At 52.8% G+C, this 21,856-nt stretch overlaps 1 non-coding gene across 1 annotated transcript; it reads left to right on the top strand.

The window, feature by feature from the left end:
* The first annotated feature begins 17,639 nt into the window (after positions 1 to 17,639).
* On the top strand, positions 17,640 to 19,452 carry LOC149222074 (18S ribosomal RNA). Its single transcript, XR_016249896.1, has one exon. It is a non-coding gene; the product is annotated as an 18S ribosomal RNA (ribosomal RNA).
* The last annotated feature ends 2,404 nt before the right edge of the window (positions 19,453 to 21,856 follow it).

Genomic DNA, 21,856 nt, shown 5'->3' with positions numbered 1-21,856 from the left:
GACTTTTATAGATGGAGAAGGGAGGAAGATACAATGCATCAGGACACACATTGTGGATTGGCATTATCTCTGAAAAGCCATTGTGGATAGATGTCAAGGATAGATGATGACTCTCGACCTCTATCAGATAAACTTTATCCTCAAAAGACTTCGTGATCTGAAGGGAAAAAACATATGGGCGCGCGTTTGTCAAAAATCATTACCAAACTTGGTTGGCGCGGGTGTTGTTCTAAGACAGAGCGCCAATGGTCGCACCCTCTTTTGAGGATCTCAGTGATTGGCACGGGTAGGACATGGTGGACCTGCACTAATGGAAAAAGGGCACTTTTCAGGGATAATTTGCAGAAGGTGTCTTCAGGGAACATGAATTACATACTCAGGGGAACATAATGCAAGTGTTTTTAGGTTATGTCACTGCTCACAGGTCCCGAAATGCGTCCTCCAACGTATGGAAACAAGGGTAATAGGGACGGTGACCAATGGTGACAAATTATTGTGTAACACCGGGGATTCCATGTCCCGCCTTGTCAAAAGCATCCCAAGTGCGGGAAATTTGGGGTTTCCATGTCTCGTCACGATGGAAATTGCCCCAGGTGCAGTAAACTTGGTGTACATCGAGCCTGCAACCTCACATCAAGAAAAAGGCTTGGTTGGTAAAGAGAATGAAGGTTTCTTCATTGGTAAAGGACCTCGCTAAGGATCAAAGGTTGGAGTCTCTTCTAGAGCTAGTCCACCATGGACTATCAAAAGTTGAAAGAAGGACAGAGTGCCGGGGAACGAAGCGCCGAAGAAAAAAAGTGCAGAGAGGAGGAAGGACTTGACTTGTGCTTGGGGGATATTATTGTCAAGGGTCTAGGGCTTTGCAATGACCAATAAGAAGCTTCAATGAGGGAAATTTACGAAAGGGTTTTCCTCTCTGAGAGAGAGAGAGAGAGAGGTTTTTCCCTGGCAGAGAGCCAACATCTTGTGTTCTTGTTCTTATGTTTTTGGCACCAGTTTGATGAAAGTAAACACACATGCATTAATAAGAAGAGAAGAAGATTAAGATAACACGATAAATTGCAAAAGAGCTTCACAAATTGTTATCAAGTCTAGAAGAATCCCGCTATACCCCATTGCCCCAGATTCTTCAACGGGGTATCGGAGCTAAGGTGACACATCAAGGAAAGGGAATCTCAAGAACATCCACAAGGTTGAAGTGTCAAGGCAAGAAGTCTCAATCACATCAAGGACAAGAAGGTCTACCATCTATCATTCCTCATGGAAGACTACAAAGCAAGAAGAAACGCCTTGTATAAAGGCACCTACAAGAAGAACAAATCAAAGAGGGACCTACATCAAGCTACACCATCTTGAAGAATGAAAGGCACTACGAGTCAAGTCATCAAGCAAGTCCATTTGAAGAAAGCAACTTGAACAACATCAAGATCTAAGGAAGGCAAGCCATCAAGTCTTCAAGAAGAAAGCAAGTTCACTACATCTCAAACTCTATCAAGTAAGTATATGTCCCCTTCTGAGTATACCTCAGTGTCTTTTTGCAAGGAAAGTAACAAATTGGTTGGGGCCACTACATGTCCAAAGTCGAACGGTTTGGATGCCAAGAGTATGGATGCTACAAAAGGGATTTTCCTAAACTTAAGAAGGACAAAAACAACAAGAGAAAAAGGGAAGAAGCTCATGTAACTCAAGAAGTGAAAGAAGACGACAAGAAGCAAAAGAAGGAAGATCCTCCTAGGACTAAGTCAACCTCTTTGCTTAAAGTCTTCTTTCAAATGGGGTAGAGGTCTCATTGGGGGTCCCATTTATGGGATTCAAGAGAGGATGATATACAGGCGAGAGAAGATGAAGCAAGAAAGGCTACACCAATCGAGGAGAACTATCAAATAAAGTCGCGATGATAAAATCATAATCAAGGTGAGGTATGTATGCATCAAATTTTAAGTCATGTCGCCATATATACTGATTGGGTCATGGGAAATGTTCTAGAATCACGATCAAGAATAAAAGGATCTCTTTCGCCAACGACATGCTCGGAGGCATGTGCTACAATGGAGTAAAGGTCAACATGAAGAAGTGCTCTCATAAAGAGTATAAGGGGGTTGACCAATCAATCCAATAAGAAGCAAATGAAGAACATCGCGGTCACAAAGAATAACTATTTGACAAGATTCCTCAACATCTCTCGAAAGAAGGCACGACAACTTTGACAAAGAAAGAAAAAGATAAAGGACCCTTGACACCTACGAAGGCCTTGGAGATAGTAAGGTGCAGATAATCGATTCAACTCTACAAATATGTCATGATGAAGAGCAATATCACGATGAAGTCATGAAGGACCACTAAATCAAAGTACGGGAACAAGCGAGTACAACTAAGCATCCATGTGATAAGTGTTATGAAGGATAGACAAGGTGACAAAGGAGTAGCTAGATGAAAAAAAGGCCCTGATATATATCAAGAAGGCCACTTTCCACGAAGGGAGCAATGACATGACAAACCAGGGGGAAAAGTGATCGATGGCTGGTACCCTGCCAAGAAGAAGTTCAGACAAAGACTTCATGACATCGAAGGAAAGAAGGAGATCAAGCGACTGAAGGACCCACGAAGAAGACGTTGTTGATGAATGGACAAGTCCCTAGCTAAGAGGGAGTTCTAACAAGTTCCCAAATACAAAGGAGCTTGGGCAAGTTCCTTGTCAGAGGAAACATGGGCATGTCTTCCCCAATCAAGGGGAAGAGATAGACACAACATTCTTGTCTTCACTTGGCAAGAAATAACGAGAGGAATGGGCAATCATTTGGCATCTGATGCTCTTTGAGGATGTGTAGGGCACCCAAGACAAGAGTAGGCAAGAGGAGCGATATTATTTGAGGGATGGGAACCCAAGACGAGAATTGTCCTGGAAGGTCATACACAGGGAACACCTGGGTGGGTATGTACCTTTAGAGACAATGACCAAGGTGTTTATAAGCCATTGGCCTTGCCAACATTGTGCTCTGGTATTATGAGAGATAAAGCTGTTAGTCAAGGCCTTGCTATGAACAATGTTGGCTAATATGATGCTATAACAGATGGGTTTCCAATCCAGTTTCTCTTATGTGAATTATTCAAGATTGAAAAATAGCCAAACACCTTGTAATGATTTGCGAATACCAGCCTAGTTGAGAGGGGGTGTTGAAGAAAGTGTAACTGGGTTCGGTCTTCATAAATGTACTTTTGATATTTGTATTTATTCAAGAAAATAAATAAATAAATATATATATATAGATATTATATTTGTCATTGAGTTTCTTGGTCATTGAAATAGGCCTAGCACATGTTAAAGTGTTATAAAGAGTCAAGAGAAAATGTTGAAGATATTAAGGGCATGTTACCCCAGGTATATTTATGTATTAGAGTCAAAGATATTCCTACCCTCGTGCCTTCGTTCGGGTCGTGCAACCGTTCAAACCCCAAATTTTCTTCGGGGGAGCTGGGTCATCCCATGCCATGTCGTGTGTGGGGGTGCGCGGGCACACGTGGGCGTTCCGAAAATGCCAAGTCATGACCGCCCATGTGCCTTCTTTGTTCGGGTCGTACACCCATGGAAACCCCAAATTTCGTTCGGGTGATTCGGGTCGGCTCGCCGAGGGTGGGTCGGGTCGTGTCGTGCCGTGTGTGGGTGCCCCGGCACACGTGGCCCCCAAAAATTCTAAGTCGTCACTGCCCATGTGCCTTCTGCACATTCATGCGGCCCATTTGCCTGACGCTCCCTCGGGCCTTCATTCGGGTCGTGCACCCATGGAAACCCCAAATTTCGTTCGGGGCGTGCACACATGGAAACCCCAAATTCCGTTCGGGCGGGTCGGGTCGTGTCATGTGTGGGTGCCCGTGCAAACGCGTTCGAGCGAGTCGAGTGGGGTCGGGTCGTGCCGTGCTGCGCGTGGGTTCTCGGGAACATGTGGCCATGCAAAAAATGTTAGGGCGTGACCACCCGTGTGCCTCCTACACGTTCGCGCAACCCGTTTGCCCGACACTCCGTCGTGCCTTCGTTCGGGCAGGTCGGGTTGTGCCGTGCATGGGTGCTCGGGCACACGTGGCAGTGCAAAAAATGCTAAGTCATGACCCCCCGTGTGCCTTCTACACGTTCGTGCGGCCCGTTTGCCCAACGCTGCCTTGTGCCTTCGTTCGGGTCGCGCACCCATGGAAACCCCAAATTTCGTTCGGGTTATGCATATAAGGAAACCCCAAATTTTGTTCAGGTCGGGTCGTGTTGTGTCATGTGTGGGTGCCCATGCAAACGCGTTCGGGTGGGTTGGGTCGGCTCGCACAAGGCCGGTTGGGCCGTGTCGTGTCGTGTGGGTGCCCGGGCACACATGGGCATGCCAAAAATGCTAAGTCGTGACCGCCCGTGTGTCTTCTGCAAGTTCGTCTGGCCCATTTGCCTGATGCTCCCTCATGCCATCGTTCGAGTCATGCACCCACAGAAACCCCAAAATTTCTTTCGGGTCGTGCGCCATTGGAAACCCCAAATTTCATTCGGGCGGGTCGGGACATGTCGTGTGTGGGTGCCCATGCAAACGGGTCAGGTCGTGTCATGTCGTGTCATGTGACGGCACCCAGGGCACACGAGGCCGTATAAAAAATGCTAAGTTGTGAAGGGGGGTGGGCCTTGTGCACGATCGTGTCGCCCGTTTGCCCGAATCTCCCTTGTGACTTCGTTTTGGTCATGTGTCAGAGCCCATGTAAACTCGTTCGAGCGGGTCATTTGCCATGTAAACACTCGTTCGGGCGGGTCGTTTGCCCGACTCTCCCTTGTCGGTTCGTTTCGGTCGTTCGAGTGCCCATGCAAAATCGTTCGGGCGGGTCGTTTGAGGGCGCCCGTGTGAACTCGTTCGGGCAGGTCGTTTGAGGGCGCCCGTGTGAACTCCTGTCGTTCGAGGGCGCCCGTGTGAACTTGTTCAGGCGGGTTGTTCGGGCGAGGGCCATATCAAAAATGCTAAGTTGTGACCCGAGGTTGGATTTGTGCATGTTCGTGTAGCTCGTTTGCCCAGCCCTCCCTTGTCGGTTCGTTTCGGTCATTCGGGCACCCATGAAAAACCGTTTGGGCGGGTAGTTTGAGGGCGCCCGTGTGAACTCGTTCGGGCGGGTCGTTTGAGGGCGCCCGTGTGAACTTGTTCGGGCCGGTCCTTCGGGTGAGGGCCGTATCAAAAATGCTTAGTTGTGACGCGAGGTTGGCTTTGTGCACGTTCGTGTAGCTCGTTTGCCCGGCTCTCCCTTGTCGGTTCGTTTCGGTCGTTCGGGCGCCCATGCAAAATCGTTCGGGCGGGTCATTTGAGGGCGCCCGTGTAAACTCATTCGGGCGGGTTCTCCGGGCGAGGGCGCGCCCGGGCGAACGAGCCCGTATCAAAAATGCTAAGTTGTGACCCGAGGTTGGCTTTGTGCATGTTCGTGCAGCTCGTTTACCCGGCTCTCCCTTGTCGGTTCGTTTCGGTCGTTTGGGAGCCCATGAAAAATCGTTCGGGCGGGTCGTTTGAGGGCGCCCGTGTGAACACGTTCGGGCGGGTCGTTCAGGTGGGTCGTTTGAGGGCGCCCGTGTGAACTCGTTCGGGCGAGGGCCGTATCAAAAATGCTAAGTTGTGACCCGAGGTTGGCTTTGTGCACGTTCGTGCAGCTCGTTTGCCCGGGTCTCCCTTGTCGGTTCATTTCGGTCGTTCGGGCGCCCATGCAAAATCGTTCGGGGGGGTCGTTTGAGGGCACCCGTGTGGACTCGTTTGGGTGGTTCGTTTGAGGGCACCCATGTGAACTCGTTCGAGCGAGGGCTGTATCAAAAATGCTAAGTTGTGACCCGAGGTTGGCTTTGTGCACGTTCGTGCAGATCGTTTGCCCGGCTCTCCCTTGTCGGTTCGTTTCGGATGTTCAGGCGCCCATGCAAAATCGTTCGGGCGGGTCGTTTGAGGGCGCCCGTGTGAACTCGTTCGGGCGGGTCGTTTGGGCGGGTCATTTGAGGGCGCCCGTGTGAACTCGTTCGGGCGGGTCCTTCGGGCGAGGGACGTATCAAAAATGCTAAGTTGTGACCCGAGGTTGGCTTTGTGCACGTTTGTGCAGCTCGTTTGCCCAACTCTCCCTTGTCGGTTCGTTTCGGTCGTTCGGGCACCCATCCAAAATCATTCGGGTGGGTCGTTTGAGGGTGCCTGTGTGAACTCATTCGGGCGGGTCGTTCGGGCAGGTCATTTGAGGGCGTCCGTGTGAACTCGTTCGGGCGGGTCGTTCAGGCGAGGGCAGTATAAAAAATGCTAAGTTGTGACCCGAGGTTGGCTTTGTGCACATTCGTGTAGCTCGTTTGCCCGGCTCTCCCTTGTTGGTTCGTTTCAGTCATTCGGGAGGGTCATTTGAGGGCGCCCGTGTGAACTCGTTCGGGTGGGTCGTTTGAGGGCGCCCGTGTGAACTCGTTCGCGCGGGTCGTTCAGGCGGGTCGTTTGAGGGCGCCCGTGTAAACTCGTTCGGGCGGGTCGTTCGGGCGAGGGCCGTATCAAAAATACTAAGTTGTGACCTGAGGTTGGCTTTGTGCACGTTCGTGCAGCTCGTTTTCCCGCCTCTCCCTTGTCCGTTTGTTTCTGTCATTCGGGCGCCCATGAAAAATCGTTCGGGCGGGTCGTTTGAGGGCGCCCGTGTGAACTCGTTCAGGCAGGTCGTTCGAGCGGGTCATTTGACAGCGCCCGTGTGAACTCGTTCGGGTGGGTCGTTCGGGCGGGTCGTTTGAGGGCACCCGTGTGAACTCGTTCGGGCGGGTCGTTCGGGCGAGGGCCGTATCAAAAATGCTATGTTGTGACCTGAGGTTGGCTTTGTGCACGTTCGTGCAGTTCGTTTGCCTGGCTCTTACTTGTCGGTTCGTTTCGGTCGTTCGGGCGTCGATGCAAAATCGTTCGGGCGGGTTGTTTGAGGCTGCCCGTGTGAACTCGTTCGGGTGGATCGTTCGGGCGGATCGTTTGAGGGCGCCCGTGTGAACTCGTTCGGGCGGGTTGTTCTGGCGAGGGCCGTATCAAAAATGCTAAGTTGTGACCAGAGGTTGGCTTTGTGCACGTTCGTGCAGCTCGTTTGCCCGACTCTCCCTTGTTGGTTCGTTTCGGTCGTTCGGTCGCCCATGCAAAATCGTTCGGGCGGGTCGTTTGAGGGCGCTCGTGTGAACTCGTTCGGGTAGGTCGTTCGGGCGGGTCGTTTGAGGGCACCCGTGTGAACTCATTCGGGCGGGTCGTTTGAGGGCCCCCGTGTGAACTCGTTCGGGCGGGTCATTTGAGGGCCCCCATGTGAACTCGTTCGGGTGGGTCGTTTGAGGGCACCCGTGTGAACTTGTTCGGGCGGGTCGTTCGGGCGAGGGCCGTATAAAAAATGCTAAGTTGTGACCCAATGTTGGCTTTGTGCACGTTCGTGCAGCTCGTTTGCCCGGCTCTTCCTTGTCGGTTCATTTCGGTCATTCGGGCGCCCATGCAAAATCGTTCGGGCGGCTCGTTTGAGGGTGCCCGTGTGAACTCGTTCGGGCGGGTCGTTTGAGGGTGCCCTTGTGAACTCGTTCAGGCGGGTCTTTCGGGCGAGGGCCATATCAAAAATGCTAAGTTGTGACCCAAGGTTGGCTTTGTGCACGTTCGTGTAGCTCGTTTGCCCGGCTCTCCCTTGTCAGTTCGTTTAAGTCGTTCGGGCGCCCATGCAAAATCGTTCGGGCGGTTCATTTAAGGGTGCCCGTGTGAACTCGTTCGGGTGGGTCGTTCGGGCGGATCGTTTGAGGGCGCCCATGTGAACTCGTTCGGGCGGGTCATTCGGGGGAGGGCCGTATCAAAAATGCTAAGATGTGACCTGAGGTTGGCTTTGTTCACGTTCGTGCAGCTCGTTTGCCCGGCTCTCCCTTGTCGGTTTGTCTCGGTCGTTCGGGTGCCCATGCAAAATCGTTCAGGCGGGTCGTTTGAGGGCGCCCGTGTGAACTCGTTCGTGCGGGTCATTTGAGGGCGCCCGTGTGAACTCGTTCGAGCGGGTCGTTCGGGTTGGTCGTTTGAGGGAGCCCGTGTGAACTCGTTCAGGCGGGTCGTTTCAGGGTGCCCGTGTGAACTCGTTCGGGCGGGTCGTTTGAGGGTGCCCGTGTGAACGCGTTCGGGCAGGTCGTTTGGGGGCGCCCATGTGAACTCGTTCGGGCGGGTCATTTGAGGGCGCCCATGTGAACTCGTTCGAGCAGGTCGTTTGGGCGAGTCGTTTGAGGGCGCCCGTGTGAACACGTTCGGGCGGGTCGTTTCAGGGTGCCCATGTGAACTCGTTCGGGCGGGTTGTTTGAGGGTGCCCGTGTGAACTCGTTCGGGCGGGTCGTTCGGGTGAGGGCCGTATCAAAAATGTTAAGTTGTGACCCGAGGTTGGCTTTGTGCACGTTCGTGCAGCTCGTTTGCCCGGCTCTACCTTGTCGGTTCATTTCGGTCGTTCGGGCGCACATGCAAAATCGGTCGGGCGGGTCGTTTGAGGGCGCCCGTGTGAACTCGTTCGGGTGGGTCGTTTGAGGGCGCCCGTGTGAACTCGTTCGGGCGTGTCGTTCGGGTGGGTCGTTCGGGTGAGGGCCGTATTAAAAATGCTAAGTTGTGGCCCGAGGTTGGCTTTGTGCACGTTCGTGCAACTCGTTTGCCCGGGTCTCCCTTGTCGGTTCCTTTCGGTCATTCGTGCGCCCATGCAAAATCGTTCGGGCGGGTCGTTTGAGGGCGCCCATGTGAACTCGTTCAGGGGGGGGTCGTTCGAGTGCCCATGCAAAATCGTTCAGGCGGGTCGTTTGAGGGCGCCCATGTGAACTCGTTCGGGCGGGTTGTTCGGGCGAGGGCCATATCAAATATGCTAAGTTGTGACCCGAGGTTGGCTTTGTGCACGTTCGTGTAGCTCGTTTGCCCGACTCTCCCTTGTGGGTTCATTTCGGTCGTTCGGGCGCCCATGCAAAATCGTTCGGGCGGGTCGTTTGAGGGCACCTCTGTGAACTCGTTCGGGGGGGTCGTTCGGGTGGGTCGTTCGGGTGAGGGCCGTATTAAAAATGCTAAGTTGTGGCCCGAGGTTGGCTTTGTGCACGTTCGTGCAACTCGTTTGCCCGGGTCTCCCTTGTCGGTTCCTTTCGGTCATTCGTGCGCCCATGCAAAATCGTTCGGGCGGGTCGTTTGAGGGCGCCCATGTGAACTCGTTCAGGGGGGGGTCGTTCGAGTGCCCATGCAAAATCGTTCAGGCGGGTCGTTTGAGGGCGCCCATGTGAACTCGTTCGGGCGGGTTTTTCGGGCGAGGGCCATATCAAATATGCTAAGTTGTGACCCGAGGTTGGCTTTGTGCACGTTCGTGTAGCTCGTTTGCCCGACTCTCCCTTGTGGGTTCATTTCGGTCGTTCGGGCGCCCATGCAAAATCGTTCGGGCGGGTCGTTTGAGGGCACCTCTGTGAACTCGTTCGGGGGGGTCGTTCGGGCAAGGGCGCGCCCGGGCGAACGAGCCTGTATCAAAAATCCTAAGTTGTGACCCGAGGTTGGCTTTGTGCGCGTTCGTGCAGCTCGTTTGCCCGGCTCTCCCTTGTCGGTTCGTTTCGGTCATTCAGGCGCCCATGCAAAATCGTTCAGGGGGGTCGTTTGAGGGCGCCCGTGTGAACTCGTTCGGGCGGGTCGTCCGGGCGAGGGCCATATCAAAAAGGCTAAGTTGTGACCCGAGGTTTACTTTGTGCACGTTCGTGCAGCTCGTTTGCCCGGCTCTCCCTTGTGGGTTCGTTTCGGTCATTCGGGCGCCCATGCGAAATCGTTCAGGCGGGTCGTTTGAGGGCGCCCGTGTGAACTCGTTTGGGGGGGTCTTTCGGGCGAGGGCGTGCCCTGGCGAACGAGCCCGTATCAAAAATGCTAAGTTGTGACCCAAGGTTGTCTTTGTGCACGTTCGTGCAGCTCGTTTGCCCGACTCTCCCTTGTCGGTTCGTTTCGGTCGTTCGGGTGCCCATGCAAAATCGTTCGGGGGGTCGTTTGAGGGCGCCTGTGTGAACTCGTTCGGGTGAGGTCCGTATCAAAAATGCTAAGTTGTGACCCGAGGTTGGCTTTGTGCACGTTCGTGCAGCTCGTTTGCCCGGCTCTCCCTTGTCGCTTCGTTTTGGTTGTTCGCGCGCCCATGCGAAATCGTTCGGATGGGTCGTTTGAGGGCGCCCGTGTGAACTCGTTGGGGCGGGTCGTTTGGGTGAGGGCGTGTCCGGGTGAACAAGCCCGTATCAAAAATGCTAAGTTGTGACCCTAGGTTGGCTTTGTGCACCTTCGTGCAGCTCGTTTGCCCGACTCTCCATTATCGCTTCATTTGGGTCATTGGGGCGGGTCGTTGGGGCGAGTCATTCGGGTGAGGGCGCGCCCGGGCGAACGAGCCCATATCAAAAATGCTAAGTTGTGACCCGAGGTTGGCTTTGTGCAAGTACGTACAACTCGTTTGCCCGGCTCTCCCTTGTCGCTTCGTTTGGGTCGTTTGAGGGCGCCCGTGTGAAATCGTTCGGGCGGGTCGTTCCGGCGAGTCGTTCGAGCGAGGGTGCGCCCGGGCGAACGAGCCCGTATCAAAAATGCTAAGTTGTGACCCGAGGTTGGCTTTGTGCACGTTCGTGCAGCTCGTTTGCCCAGCTCCCCCTTGTCAGTTCGTTTCGGTTGTTCGGGCGGGTCGTTTGAGGGTGCCCGTGTGAACTCGTTCGGGCGGGTCGTTCGGGCGAGGGCGCACCCGGGTGAACGAGCCCGTATCAAAAATGCTAATTTGTGACTTGAGGTTGGCTTTGTGCACTTTCGTGCAGATCGTTTTCCCGTCTCTCCCTTGTCGCTTCGTTTGGGTCATTCGGGCGGGTCGTTTGAGGGTGCGCGTGTGAACTCGTTCGGGCGGGTTGTTCGGGCGAGGACGCGCCCGGGCGAACGAGCCCGTATCAAAAATGCTAAGTTGTGACCCGAGGTTGGCTTTGTGCACGTTCGTTCAGCTCGTTTGCCCGACTCTCCCTTGTCGCTTCGTTTTGGTCGTTCGGGCGCCCATTCGAAATCGTTCGGGCGGGTCGTTTGAGGGTGCCCGTGTGAACTCGTTCGGGCGGGTCGTTCGGGCGAGGGCACGCCCGGGCGAACGAGCCCGTATCAAAAATGCTAAGTTGTGACCCGAGGTTGGCTTTGTGCACATTCGTGCAGCTCGTTTGCCTGGCTCTCCCTTGTCCTCTTCGTTTCGGTTGTTCGGGCACCCATGCGAAATCGTTCGGGCGGGTCGTTTGAGGGCGCCCTTGTGAACTCATTCCGGCGGGTTGTTCGGGCAAGGGCGCGCCCGGGCAAATGAGCCTGTATCAAAAATGCTAAGTTGTGACCCGAGGTTGGCTTTGTACACGTTCTTGCTCCTCCTTTGCCCAGCTCTCCCTTGCTGCTTCGTTTCAGTCATGCGGGGGTCCATTCAAATTCTAGATGATTCGAGCGACAATTTTTCTTTCCATGTGAAAGGTGGGTTGGTAATTGAGTTGTGTTTTCGCGTTTGCCTGAACGATGGCCTTGGGTCATTTGTAGGGCGGCCGATTTTCATCTTCTCTCCATCCCCACTTGGTAGCGCATGAGCGGTAATGTTTGCCAGGCTCGGCCTGGGAGGCATATGTGAATAATTCCCCTTCCGCTCTCCAAGTTCTTGGAGCTGTATGGGCTGTTGTTGTGTGGCTCCCTGGCTCGTCTTGGTCCCCGCGTGCCCCTTCAGATGATACCAGTGACAGGTTTTCTTTCCGTGTGAAAGGTGGGTTGGTAATTGAGTTGTGTTTTCGCGTTTGCCTGAACGATGGCCTTGGGTCGTTTGTAGGGCGGTCGATTTTCAACTTCTCTCCATCCCCACTCGGTAGCGCATGAGTGGTAATGTTGGCCAGGCTCGGCCTGGGAGGCATATGTGAACAATTCCCCTTTCGCTCTCCAAGTTCTTGTAGTTGTATGGGCTGTTGTTGTGTGGCTCCCTAGCTCGTCTTGGTCCCTGCGTGCCCCTCCAGATGATACCAGCGACAGGTTTTCTTTCCATGTGAAAGGTGGGTTGGTAATCGAGTTTTGTTTTCGCGTTTGCCTGAACGATGGCCTTGGGTCATTTGTAGGGCGGCCTATTTTCATCTTCTCTCCATCCCCACTCGGTAGCGCATGAGCGGTAATGTTGGCCAGGCTCGGCCTGGGAGGCATATGTGAAGAATTCCCCTTCCGCTCTCCAAGTTCTTGGAGCTGTATGGGTTGTTGTGGTGTGGTTCCCTGGCTCATCTTGGTCCCCGCGTGCCCCTTCAGATGATACCAGCAACAAGTTTTATTTCAGTGTGAAAGGTGGGTTGGTGATCGAGTTGTGTTTTCGGGTTTGCCTGAACGATGGCCTTGGGTCGTTTGTAGGGTGGCCGATTTTCATCTTCTCTCCATCCCTACTCGGTAGCGCATGAGCGGTAATGTTGGCCAGGCTCGGCCTGGGAGGCATATGTGAACAATTCCCCTTCAGCTCTCCAAGTTCTTGGAGCTGTATGGGCTGTTGTGGTGTGGCTCCTTGGCTCGTCTTGGTCCCCGCGTGCCACTTCAGTGGATACCAGTGACAGGTTTTCTTTCCATGTGAAAGGTGGGTTTGTGATCGAGTTGTGTTTTCACGCTTGCTTGATCGATGGCGTTGGGTCGTTTGTAGGGCCGCCGATTTTCATCTTCTCTCCATCCCCACCCGGTAGCGCATGAGCAGTAATGTTGGCCAGGCTCGGCCTGGGAGGCATATGTGAACAATTCCCCTTCTGCTCTCCAAGTTCTTGGAGCTGTATGGGCTATTGTGGTGTGGCTCCTTGGCTCGTCTTGGTCCCCCTTGTTCCCCTCCAGATGATAGCAGCGACAGGTTTTCTTTCCATGTGAAAGGTGGGTTGGTAATCGAGTTGTGTTTTCGCGTGTGCCTGAACGATGGCCTTGGGTCATTTGTAGGGTTTCCGATTTTCATCTTCTCTCCATCCCCACTCGGTAGCGCATGAGCGGTAATGCTGGCCACGCTAGGCCTGGGAGGCATATGTGAACAATTCCCCTTCCGCTCTCCAAGTTCTTGGAGCTGTTTGGGCTGTTGTGGTGTGGCTCCGTGGCTCGTCTTGGTCCCCGTGTGCCCCTCCAGATGATACCAGCGACAGGTTTTCTTTCCGTGTGAAAGGTGGGTTGGTAATTGAGTTGTGTTTTCGGGTTTGCCTGAACGATGGCCTTGGGTCATTTGTAGGGCGGCCGACTTTCATCTTCTCTCCATCCCCACTCGGTAGCGCATGAGCCGTAATGTTGGCCAGGCTCGGCCTAGTAGGCATATGTGAACAATTCCCCTTCCGCTCTCCAAGTTCTTGGAGTTGTATGGGTTGTTGTGGTGTGGCTCCCTGGCTCGTCCTAGTCCCCGTGTGCCCCTCCAGATGATACCAGCGACAGGTTTTATTTCCGTGTGAAAGGTGGGTTGGTGATCGAGTTGTGTTTTTGGGTTTGCCTGAACGATGGCCTTGGGTCGTTTGTAGGGCGGCCGATTTTCGTCTTCACTCCATCCCCGCTCGGTAGCACATGAGTGGTAATGTGGGCCATGCTCATCCCCGTCCCTATTTCCCATCCCAATGATAAGAATGTGGAAAGTTTTCTCGGCGCTCCTTTGAGCCTTCGTTGTTGCGGGTACCAGACAGAAGCCCCAAAACTCCGTCGTTGCCTATGTCGCTTTTGTGCCCGTCAGTTGTTGTGAATAGAGAATTTTGATTGGGCTGGGCAACCACTTATGGCTCCATTGAAATTGGCTCCTCGTTATATTGTTCACCTCCTCCCTATTTGGTGTGGAGGGTTTTGCTTTTCGTGTGAAAGGTGGGTTGGAAATTGAGTTGGTTTTTCGGGTTTGCCTCAAGAATGGCCTTGGGTCGTTTGTAGGGTGTCCGATTTTCATCTTCTCTCCATAACCACTCGGTAGCGCATGAGCGGTAATGTTGGCCATGCTTGTCCTTAGAGGCATATGTGAACAATTCCCCTTCTGCTCCAAGTTTTGGGAGTTGTATGGGTTGTTGTGGTGTGGCTCCTTGTGATGGCTAGCCTCTTCATTGTTTGGCTGTTTATGGTGCCGGTGTCTTGTGCTTGTACTCTTTCCGTGTTGGCATTGTCGGTTGAGATGCATACATTTAAGAGGGACGTGGAAGGGTTTTGGTTGTAAACCACCTACCCTCCCTCTTGCTTGCTTTTTCCATCGGGCGATGTGAGGCACTGTTCTCCTTGTTGTAAAGTCAAGGGTTGGCATTCCTTTCAAAGTGCACATCGTTCGTGGTTGCGTTGGCTTTGAGGTTTTGATAGATGTGTTGGCCCATATGTTTGATCGAGGGGTTGGCTTTTCCCTTGCATCTTGCGTGCATGGCAGGCTTTTGCGGTTGGAAATGTTAAGTCACAACATTTATGGGCATTTGTTGTTTCAATTGTGTATGCGCTTGTGGTCCAATGGGGAGGAGGCTTACTACTATAGTCATCGATGGTGGGGGCTATTTGGAAAAGGATTTCAAGGTGGAACGCTTCGACTTCCCTCCTTTGCGTGGAGGTGGCCGTAGGGGAAAATTATTCATCGTTCGGTCGGTAAAGCTGTGGGAAATCTCCTAGGTTGCCTGTACGTAGGGTGTGTGGGGTGCGGAGCTGCCCGATCCCTCCTCCTGTTCGAATATGTATCCTTGTATTGTGTAGCGACCCTCTTGATTTGCATTTGCTTCCTTCCTTTGCCTTTGCATTGTGGTTGCCGCAGGCGGTCAAGTGATCGAGGTCCACCGTCAGCTGGCGCGGGTGGAATCCTAGGTGGCCTCGGTGCATGGCGTGGAGGGTCGGGGGGCATTTCTAAGAGAGGTTGTGGGCTCGGTTGGTCTTGTTGTTTTGTTTCTTTCTGTTTCCTTTGCATTGAGGCTGTCGTAGGTGATCATGCGATCGAGGTCCATCGTTGCTGCTGTCCGGGTGGACTCCTAGGTGGCCCCTCTGTAGGGAGGGTTGGGGGCCAGTTGTTGTTTCAATCTTGTATGTGCTCATGGTCCAATGGGGAGGAGGCTTGCTACTATAGTCATCGATGGTGGGGGCTATTCGGAAGAATGATTTCGAGGTGGAATGCTTCGACCTCCCTCCTTTGCGTGGAGGTGGCCGTAGGGGAAAATTATTCATCGTCCGGTCAGTAAAGCTATGGGAAATCCCCAAGGTTGCCTGTACGTAGGGTGCATGGAGTGCGGAGCTGCCCGATTCCTCCTCCTATTCGGATATGTGTCCTTGTATTGTGTAGCGACCCTCTTGATTTGCATTTGCTTCCTTCCTTTGCCTTCACATCGTGGTTGCCGCAGGTGGTCAAGTGATCAAGGTCCACCATCAGCTGGCGCGGGTGGACTCCTAGGTGGCCTCAGTGCGTGGCGTGGAGAGTCGGGGTGCATTTCTAAGAGAGGTTGTGGGCTCGGTTGGTATTGTTGTTTTGTTTCCTTCTGTTTCCTTTGCATTGAAACTGCCGCAGGCAATCATGCGATCGAGGTCCATCGTTGCTGTTGTTCGGGTGGACTCCTAGGTGGCCTCTCTACGGGGAGGGTTGGGGGCACTTGTTGTTTCAATTGTGTATGTGCTCGTGGTCCAATGGGGAGGAGGCTTGCTACTATAGTCATCGATGGTGGGGGCTATTCGGAAGAAGGATTTTGAGGTGGAACACTTCGACCTCCCTCCTTTGCGTGGAGGTGGCCGTAGGGGAAAGTTATTCATCGTCCGGTCGGTAAAGCTATGGGAAATCCCCTAGGTTGCCTGTACGTAGGGTGCATGGGGTGCGGAGCTGCCCGATCCGTCCTCCTGTTTGGATATGTGTCCTTGTATTGTGTAGCGACCCTCTTGATTTGCATTTGCTTCCTTCCTTTGCCTTCGCATCGTGGTTGTCGCAGGCGGTCAAGTGATCGAGGTCCACCATCAGCTGGCGCGGGTGGACTCCTAGGTGGCCTCGGTGTGTGGCGTGGAGGGTCGGGAGGAGTTTCTAAGAGAGGTTGTGGGCTCGGTTGGTCTTGTTGTTTTGTTTCCTTCTGTTTACTTTGCATTAAGGCTTCCGCAGGCGATCATGCGATCGAGGTCCATCGTTGCTGCTGTCCGGGTGGACTCCTAGGTGGCCTCTCTGCGGGGAGGGTTGGGGGGCACTCGTTGTTTCAATTGTGTATGCGCTCATGGTCCAATGGGGAGGAGGCGTGCTAGTATAGTCATCGATGGTGGGGGCTATTCGGAAGAAGGATTTCGAGGTGGAATGCTTCGACCTCCCTCCTTTGCGTGGAGGTGGCCATAGGGGAAAGTTATTCATCGTCCGGTCGGTAAAGCTGTGGGAAATCTCCTAGGTTGCCTGTACGTAGGGTGCGTGGGGTGCGGAGCTGCCCGATCCCTCCTCCTGTTCGGATATGTGTCCCTGTATTGTGTATCGACCCTCTTGATTTGCATTTGCTTCCTTCCTTTGCCTTCGCATCGTGGTTGCCACAGGCAGTTAAGTGATCGAGGTCCACCGTCAGCTGGCACGGGTGGACTCCTAGGTGGCCTCGGTGCATGGCGTGGAGGGTTGGGGGGAATTTCTAAGAGAGGTTGTGGGCTCGGTTGGTCTTGTTTTTTTGTTTCCTTCCGTTTCCTTTGCATTGAGGCTGCCGCAGGTGATCATGTGATCGAGGTCCGTCGTTGCTGCTGTCCGGGTGGACTCCTAGGTGGCCTCTCTGCGGGGAGGGTTGGGGGGCACTTGTTGTTTCAATTGTGTATGCGCTCGTGGTCCAATGGGGAGGAGGCTTGCTACTATAGTCATCGATGGTGGGGGCTATTCGGAAGAAGGATTTCGAGGTGGAACGCTTCAACCTCCCTCCTTTGCGTCGAGGTGGCCGTAGGGGAAAATTATTCATCATCCGGTCAGTTTAGTTGTGGGAAATCTCCTAGGTTGCCTGTACGTAGGGTGCATGGGGTGCGGAGCTGCCCGATCCCTCCTCCTGTTCGGATATGTGTCCCTGTATTGTGTAGCGACCCTCTTGATTTTCATTTGCTTCCTTCCTTTGCCTTCGCATCGTGGTTGCCATAGGCGGTCAAGTGATCGAGGTCCACCATCAGCTGGCGCGGGTGGACTCCTAGGTGGCCTCGGTGCGTGGTGTGGAGGGTCGGGGGGAATTTCTAAGAGAGGTTGTGGGCTCGGTTGGTTTTGTTTTGTTTCCTTCTGTTTCCTCTTTGCATTGAGGCTGCCACAGGCGATCATGCGATCGAGGTCCATCGTTGCTGCTGCCCGGGTGGACTCCTAGGTGGCCCCTGTGCGGGGAGGGGAGGGGTGGGTGGGGGGGCATTTCTAAGGGAGGTTGCAGGCTCGGTTTGTCTTGTATGATTTCCTTCCCTTGCCTTTGTGTCGAAGCTGCCACAGGCAATCATCTGATCGAGGTCCACTGTTGCTGCTGTCCGGGTGGACTCCTAGGTGGCATCGGTGCGGGGCGGGGAGTGGCCTTGGTGCATTGTGGCTCGGCAAGTCTGCCCATTTGTTTGCCATGTCCTTGGCATGTTGCGTGTGCTTCCTTGTTGGGATGCAAGAGGTGCAAGGCATAAAAGTTTTACATGATATCTTGACGTCTCTTTGACTTGATGGTGTTCAGGTTGGCTCTCGGTAAGAGAGTGCCCGGAATGCCCTTTGAAGTGGGAGGGTGCTACCTGGTTGATCCTGTCAGTAGTCATATGCTTGTCTCAAAGATTAAGCCATGCATGTCTAAGTATGAACTAATTCAGACTATGAAATTGTGGATGGCTGATTAAATCAGTTATAGTTTTTTTGATGGTACCATACTACTCGAATAACCGTGGTAATTCTAGAGCTAATACGTGCATCAAGTCCCGACACTTTGGAAGGGATGCATTTTTTAGATAAAAGGTTGGCGCGGGCTTGCCCACTTCTCTGGTGAATCATGATAACTCGACGGATCGCACAGCCCTTGTGCTGGCGATGCTTCATTCAAATTTCTGCTCTATCAACTGTCGATGGTAGGTTATATGCCTACCATGGTTGTAACGGGTAACGGGGAGTTAGGGCTCGACTCCGGAGAGCAGGCCTGAGAAACGGCCAGCACATCTAAGGAAGGCAGCAGGCGCGCAAATTACCCAATCCTGACATGGGGAGGTAGTGACAATAAATAACAATACTGGGCTCATCGAGTCTGGTAATTGGAATGAGTACAATCTATATCCCTTAACGAGTATCAATTAGAGGGCAAGTCTGGTGCCAGCAGCCGCGGTAATTCCAGCTCCAATAGCGTATATTTAAGTTGTTGCAGTTAAAAAGCTCGTATTTGGATCTTGGGTCATAAGGGTCGGTCCGCCTACTCGATGTGCACCTGCCCTTCCGTCCCTTTTGTCGGTGGCATGCTCCTGGCCTTAATTGGCTGGGTCGCGGTTCCGGCGCTGTTACTTTGAAAAAATTAGAGTGCTCAAAGCAAGCTTATGCTCTGAATACATTAGCATGGAATAATGTGATAGGAGTCTGGTCCTATTGTGTTGGCCTTCGGGACCAGAGTAATAATTAATAGGGACTGTCGGGGGCATTCGTATTTCATTGTCAGAGGTAAAATTCTTGGATTTCTGAAAGATGGACCACTGCGAAAGCATTTGCCAAGGATGTTTTCATTAATCAAGAACAAAAGTTGGGGGCTCGAAGATGATCAGATACCGTCCTAGTCTCAACCATAAACGATGCTGACCAGGGATTGGCGGATGTTTCTCTAAGGACTCCGCCAGCACCTTCTGAGAAATCAGAGTGTTTGGGTTTCGGGGGGAGTATGGTCGCAAGGCTGAAACTTAAAGGAATTGATGGAAGGGCACCACCAGGAGTGGAGCATGCGGCTTAATTTGACTCAACAAGGGGAAACTTACCAGGTCCACACATAGTAAGGATTGACAGATTGAGAGCTCTTTCTTGATTCTATGGGTGGTGGTGCATGGTCGTTCTTAGTTGGTGGAGCAATTTGTCTGGTTAATTTCGATAACGAACGAGACCTCAGCCTGCTAACTAGCTACATGGAGGTTCCCCTTCGCGGCCAACTTCTTAGAGGGACTATGGCCATTTAGGCCATGGACGTTTGAGGCAATAACAGGTCTGTGATGCCCTTAGATGTTCTGGGCCGCACACGCGCTACACTGATGCAGCCAACGAGTTTTTGTTCCTGGTTCAAGAGGATCATGAAATATTCTCAAATTGCATCGTGATGGGGATAGACCATTGCAATTATTGGTCTTCAACGAGGAATTCCTAGTAAGCACGTGTCATCAACTCGTGTTGACTACGTCCCTACCCTTTGTACACACCGCCCGTCGCTCCTACCGATTGAATGATCCGATGAAGTGTTCGAATTGCGTCGACAATGGCGGTTCGCCGCCGTCGACGAGGTGAGAAGTTCATTGAACCTTATCATTTAGAGGAAGGAGAAGTTGTAACAAGGTTACCGTAGGTGAACCTGCGGTAGTATCATTGATAGCAGGGGTTTTCTTTTTTGGTTCAGGTTGGTTGGGTGTCGATTGCAATGTGGGACTTTGTGGTGCGTCTCTAGGGGGGCGGGTTTGGTGTTTGGCGGGAACATCGTTGGTTGCTTGTCTCGAGGTAACGCTTGTTTTTTCGTGTGTGCTTGCAAGCCATGCTTGTGCTTGTCCCACCCATCCTTTGTTTTTCTCCCCCCCAATGTGTTTCTGCAGGGGGTTCGGAAGCCTGTTTCTTGGGAGCCCTTCCGACGATCTGTTCGGCCGGGCATGGTTGCTGCAGAGTTGAGGTACTTGGTAAAAATGATGGATACATTCGGACTCATTTGTAGCAGCGGTGCTCGATCTTTTTTTTCGTTGGAAGGCATGGGCCAAGGTTGTGGGCTTCCATAGTTGGTTCTCACGAAAAGGCGGCGGTGGTTGATGTGTTGCTTGGGTGAGATTTTTCGCTGGTGGTTGGGTCGAGGGAGTGGTTGCGCGCGCGCCTGGTAGCTCAAACCTTCTGTGAGGTGAGATTTTTGGGGTGTGGTCAAGTATGGGATGGATGAAGAGCGGTTCAACCCGTTGGGCTGGCCACCCTAGTCCCTCCCGACCGTTCCTCGACATGCCCTCGCGGAAGGGTTGGGTGTCCAGGTAATGAAAAACCCATCCCTCGGTCTGAGCTCCATCAAGATCACAATTTTACCCGCAGACGGGCATGAGGGTGGCAATCTTATCTCGTGCCTTTGCCGTCGAGGGAATTCCTCATCCTCTCATGAGCCACTCCCCGTCTAAGGGAAAAAGAAGTAGCGGGTTGTGTCTTTGTTCCTCCCTTTGGATTGTGGGTTTTTTATGGGACTCACGTCATTTCTTCGTTTCGTGGTGTGCACTTTGCGAACGTCCCTCTCTCTAGTGGCCTTGCACTGTCGATGTATTTGTAGCTCGCAGCTTTCTCCAGCGTTGAGTGTTGGCCTGTGACAACTCCTCTTTGGAGTTTGATTCTTTGACCCCCGTTGACTCTCTCGCTGGAAAGGTTGTTGGGTGTTTTGTATGTGGAGGGGTGCAATAGGGGTTTTGGCTAATATGATGCTATAGCAGATGGGTTGCCAATCCAGTTTCTCTTATGTGAATTATTCAAGATTGAAAAATAGCCAAACACCTTGTAATGATTTGCGAATACCAGCCTAGTTGAGAGGGGGTGTTGAAGAAAGTGTAACTGGGTTCGGTCTTCATAAATGTACTTTTGATATTTCTATTTATTCAAGAAAATAAATAAATATATATATATATATATATATATTATATTTGTCATTGAGTTTCTTGCTCATTGAAATAGGCCTAGCACATGTTAAAGTGTTATAAAGAGTCAAAAGAAAATGTTGAAGATATTAAGGGCATGTTACCCCAGGTATATTTATGTATTAGAGTCAAAGATATTCCTACCCTCGTGCCTTCATTCGGGTCGTGCACCCGTTCAAACCCCAAATTTCCTTCGGGCGGGCCGGGTCATCCCGTGCCATGCCGTGTGTGGGGTGCGCGGGCACACGTGGGCGTGCTGAAAATGCCAAGTCATGACCGCACATGTGCCTTCTTTGTTCGGGTCGTACACCCATGGAAACCCCAAATTTCGTTCGGGTGATTCAGCTCGGCTCGCCTAGCGCGGGTCAGGTCATGCCGTGCCGTGTGTGGGTGCCCTAGCACACGTTGCCGTGCCAAAAATTCTAAGTCATCACCGCCCGTGTGCCTTCTGCACATTCGTGCGGCCCGTTTGCCCGACGCTACCTTGTGCCTTCGTTCGGGTCGTGCACCCATGGAAACCCCAAATTTCATTCGGGTTATGCATATAAGGAAACCCCAAATTTTGTTCGGGTCGGGTCATGTCGTGTCGTGTGTGGGTGCCCATGCAAACGCGTTCGGGCAGGTTAGGTCGGCTCACACAAGACCGGTCGGGCCGTGTCGCGTCGTGTGTGGGTGCCCGGGCACACGTGGGCGTGCCAAAAATGCTAAGTCATGACCGTCCGTGTGTCTTCTGCATGTTCGTGTGGCCCGTTTGCCTGATGCTCCCTCGTGCCATAGTTCGGGTCGTGCGCCCACGGAAACCCCAAAATTTCTTTCGGGTCGTGCGCCCATGGAAACCCCAAATTTCATTCGGGCGGGTCGGGACGTGTCGTGTGTGGGTGCCCGTGCAAATGGGTCGGATCGTGTCATGTCGTGTCGTGTGACGGCACCCAGGGCACACGTGGATGTATAAAAAATGTTAAGTTGTGAAGGGGGGTGGGCCTTGTGCACGATCGTGCCGCCCGTTTGCCCGAATCTCCCTTGTGACTTCGTTTTGGTCGTGTGTCGAAGCCCATGTAAACTCATTCGAGCGAGTCGTTTGCCGTGTAAACACTCGTTCGGGGCGGGTCATTTGCCCGGCTCTC

Source organism: Pinus tabuliformis, chromosome Q, assembly GCF_031772625.1.
Source record: "Pinus tabuliformis cultivar Carrire ecotype Pingquan chromosome Q, CPIR1, whole genome shotgun sequence".
Taxonomy (NCBI): Eukaryota; Viridiplantae; Streptophyta; class Pinopsida; order Pinales; family Pinaceae; genus Pinus; species Pinus tabuliformis.
The sequence above is the reverse complement of the archived record's forward strand: the minus strand, read 5'-3'. Positions and strand labels throughout refer to the sequence as shown.